The 4,192-nt window shown below is 53.7% G+C and overlaps 1 long non-coding RNA gene across 4 annotated transcripts in view; it reads right to left on the bottom strand.

Moving 5' to 3' along the window:
• Window positions 1–1,339: 1,339 nt before the first annotated feature.
• LOC102476364 (uncharacterized) overlaps window positions 1,340–4,192 on the bottom strand; it is a 13,713-nt gene continuing 10,860 nt past the window's right edge. For all 4 annotated transcript variants that reach the window (XR_003548185.1, XR_003548182.1, XR_003548184.1 and 1 more), the window contains 3 exons: window positions 3,769–3,877; window positions 2,755–3,375; window positions 1,340–2,618 (listed from right to left, as the gene is read on the bottom strand). This is a non-coding gene — a long non-coding RNA (uncharacterized LOC102476364). The remainder of the gene's footprint in view (window positions 2,619–2,754; window positions 3,376–3,768; window positions 3,878–4,192) is intronic.

Below are 4,192 nucleotides of genomic sequence, written 5' to 3'. Positions count from 1 at the left end.
CCCTTAGCCATAAGCCAGCCCTGGATCATGGACATATCGAGGAAGCCTCTAGACTTGAACCAGAAACCTTCCCATACAGGTCAGCATTGTAGACATTCATGAGTTACCACTGCCTCTTGCTCTGGGCCCAAGGAGATAGGCTTTGTTTGTATTTTTTAAAGATTTATTCATTCATTTTAATTATTATTATTTTTTTTCATTTTGAAGAAAGAGAGGCAGAGAGAGAAAGAGAGAGAGAGAAAGTGAGAAAGCAAGCCGCCAGGTCTGAGACGCAAACTGCAGTAGGCCATTTGGGAGTCCAGTACCTTAACCACTGGGCCACCTGCCAGCCCCGGAGATAAGGTCTTTGAGGAAGGAATTAAGATGAAATGGGAGTACACAGGTAGGGCCTCCTTATAAGAAGAGGATAAGACATCAGATGTCTTTGTCTCTGTCTGTCCCCACGTGCACGGAGGAGAGGTCATGGAGGGCACCGTGACTAGGCACCCTCTGCAAGCCAGGACACCTGGCCCTGCCAGCACCTTGATCTTGCACTTCCAGCTGCCAGAACGGTGGGAAAAGAGACATCTGCTTAAGCCCTCAACTGCCTTATGGCGTTTATGAGGGCAGCCTGAGAAGGCCGAGCGCCAGGGAGGCATGATGGCTCTCGGCAAGGAAGAAATCATTCACAGCTCAGAGCACCCAGACTTGAGGCTTCCAGCCCCAGGAAGTGAGAAAATGCCGCTGATTGTTCCATTTGCCTGGTGCTGTTGGGTGTGCGACACTTCGGACCAGTGCTTTCAAAATGTGGGTTTTGGGGCCGACAGGTGGGATGGTGGTTAAGGTGCTGGACTCCCACATGGCCGACTGTGGTGTGAGTCCCGGACCTGGCAGCTTTCTTTCTCACGTTCCCTTTTTCTCTTTCTCTGGTCAGATTTAAAAGTAAATAATAACAAATAAAATAAAATAAATAATGCCTTTTTAAAAAAAGTTGATTTCAACCTACCAGTGGGTTAAGAAAGTCTCCCAGTAGGGTCAAGAGCAGCAGTTTAAAAGAAATAGCATTGAACATATCGGAGTGTATCAAACAGTAAGAGGGAGTGTTGTTTTGTGAGTCATTTCAAATGGACCTAGATGTGTTTGGGAATTCAGAATGTTTAGTCTACTAGAAAAGAATGCAGAGACATACTGTTTTTTTGTTTTTGTTTTTCTTTTAGGTTTTTGCCATAGGGTGCATGAGCTCGACAGAGAGAAGGAAAGTGAAAAATCACCTCCCAGAGAGAATGCCCATGCTGCAATCCCTTCTCTTTCATTCTCTTCTTGGGATTTTGGGCATGTACGCACACATACCTGGCTTGATTTTCAACCCACCCCGTCCAGAGCGTGAATCATGGTCAGCCATGGCCGAGCCCAGTGCCTTAGCCACAGCGCCACCTGCTGGCCCCAATGCAATATTGCTTACCACTCCCAGCAGGAACCTGCAATCAGTTGCACTCATGTTTGTTGTTGTTTGTTTCTAGTTGGTGGAGGGTGCATGCACTCATCAGAGAGAAATAGGGAGGGAGAAAGGAAACACCTCCCAGTGGGGTGTGTTAACACCACCATCCCTTCTCCACTTTCCCATCCTGTTGGAATTTGGGTTAGGCGGACACATGTGGCCACATTTCTCAAGCGTCTAGGGCTAAGATTTGAGCTGCAGTCGGCCATGGGGGATCTGGCTCCCCTAACCACTAGGCCATGGGGCCGCCTAAGCATTTGTGTTTGACAGTGAAACAAATGAATGCTCGCATTAAATGAGCTCAATGATGTAACGACTGCAAACAGTCTCAGGTCAGTTCAGGGCAGGACCGCTGCCCCGATGAGTTACCCCAGGAGTAACTGCAGTAGGACGGGGCCAGGATATATCTGCATGTGCACCAGGGCGTGCTGTAGGAGTTTCCTGCTGTGGCACACAGGCGGGCTCTCTTCACAGTCCACAGAGAGGGAAATATGCAGACAGGAGCGGTGACTGCCCTCAGTCACTGAACTCAATGCTCAGGATCTGGGGGCCAGGGAGCGGCACAGGGTGAACACGACCACTGCGAGGCTGACCCGCTCGGGAAGGCCCCATCTCAAGTCTGGAGCCCTCCCTGAGTACACTGGGCACGCACGTGCCCGGGATCTGCGGCCGGGGATGATGCTGTCGGGGCCCTGTTGAGAGTGCTGTCTCTCTCTCTGTCGCTCTCTCTGCCTCTCTCTCACACACTCTCATTAAATAAATAAATAAGAAAGCTCAGGATTCAAATCCAAGGCTACTGAGGATGTTTTTGGTATTACTTTGAAGACTCCTTATGTCTAAAAATTCCCATGATTTCCATATTGTACCCTGCAGTATACCTGACATAATATTTAGTAGAGATGAAATATGTTGTTTTTCAAGTTTAAAAATTACATTTCCAACTACACACCACTGAATGAAACTATCCGAGCAAGGGGAATCCCTCCTGCTAACCATGGGTGCTCTAAGGCGGGCAGGACAGGGGGACCCTGCAGGTGGGTGGAGGCGGGGTCCTGGCTCTGTCCCGGTGATCTTCAGGTATAATCTGTCTTCCTCTGCGGTCTTGAGCTCACAGCTCCCCGCTGGCATCACTGAGCCCACGCTGGCCCATGTATGAGGAGGAGATGGTCTGGCCTCTGAGGATTTCCTCCTCAGGACCCCGGTGGCTCTCACCCCTCGCCCCCTAAGGGTTCAGGGACCTCCTGCTTCTCCCTTCCCTCCCCTCCCTTATTCCTCACCCAGACTAAGTACAGCGGTTTGCTCCTAGGCTGTCTGCTCCTCGGATGTGAGTTGGTGGCCAAGGCAATTCGTGGTTCTGGGAAAACAGAACTTAAGGAAGCGTAGTGTTGACTTGCGTGAGTGGAGGCTTGTTTTGTTCATTTTCTACTTCCTTCTTCACTAAAAGGAAGGAGGGAACCCACAGCACCAAAACTGTGTATTTACCCACAGGTGTGGGGGTCTCCGCAGGGGCCTTTGCGCTCATCTGAATCGTCGCTGCCTGTGGCAGTCCCACCTGGTAAGCAGGTGCTTGTCATTGACGGGACAGCTGCCGGCAGGGTGTCCCCACCTGGAATTCGCAGGTTCCAGGGGGAGGGGACGAGAACCAGCACTTGGGAGCACCTACCACATGGCCAGGCTGCGAACCCGTGTTCCACTGACCCTGGTGAGCACAGGGAGAAACACCTCTCGTGTGCCAGGTGAAGGGGTGAGGCATGCCAGGTTACACAGGTGGGGGGCGAAGGCCACACTGATCAGTTCAGTGGACTCTGGTCACCCCTGCTGAGTCACTCAGAGCGGTTGGGCCGGCCACAGGGCAGAGCTGGGGGAACTCGCTGCCTCTGCTGGGGACACCCAGGTCCCTAGGAACAGAGGAAGAGATGAGGCCAAGAGAGCCTCAGGTGTCTGGTTTACCTGCTCTCCCCCCATCTCCCACTTCCTGTGCCCTCCTCTCCTCCACCTGCCCCAACTGTCCCCCCTTCCCCATGGCTGTCTTGGCCCCACCTGAGTCATTTCCAGGCAGCCATGGCAGTGAGGACGTGAGCACGTGGCCATGTCACCCCCGGAGGTCAGGAAGGAGATGCCCCACGAGCCCTGGGTTGGGAGACTGCCCTTGGCCTCTCTTGGGGCTCGAGAGACACTCATCAGTCCTTTTTCAGCTTGATCCCTCCACAGGGCGACGAGCTATGGAGGTGCCGCTGTCTAGGTGTTCTAGACCCGAGCAGAACAGGCCAGAGAAGAGGACGGGTGGCTACCTGGGCAGGCCTCGCGGGCTTCTCGGCTCATGGTCCCAGCCGCGGTGTCTCCCAGAGCTTTTCCTTACGGCTCCCCAGTCCGCCTTCAGGCTGGAAGATTTCCTTTGCCCTTGGGGAGGAGAAAGCAAATGGCGGGGTTGAATGTGGGCCAGCTGTGGCCAGAGGGGGCGGCAAGGGGCCAGGTCCCAGCGGTTCCCTTGGGATATGGCAGCAAAGGCCCAGAGAGAATTAACCCCAGTGTGTCTCCTGAGCTCTGCCACGTGCTGTTTAAAGCAAGTTACTCACCTCACCCCAGCCCGCTCTGCCCCCTCTACCCCTCACCTCACCCCAGCCCTCTCTGCCCCCTCTACCCCTCACCTCACCCCAGCCCTCTCTGCCCCCTCTACCCCTCCCCCCACCCCCGCCCTCTCTGCCCCCCCCTCCC

The sequence above is a fragment of the Tupaia chinensis genome, unplaced genomic scaffold (genome assembly GCF_000334495.1).
Source record: "Tupaia chinensis unplaced genomic scaffold, TupChi_1.0 Scaffold148234_1, whole genome shotgun sequence".
In the NCBI taxonomy this organism is placed as follows: Eukaryota; Metazoa; Chordata; class Mammalia; order Scandentia; family Tupaiidae; genus Tupaia; species Tupaia belangeri.
The sequence above is the reverse complement of the archived record's forward strand: the minus strand, read 5'-3'. Positions and strand labels throughout refer to the sequence as shown.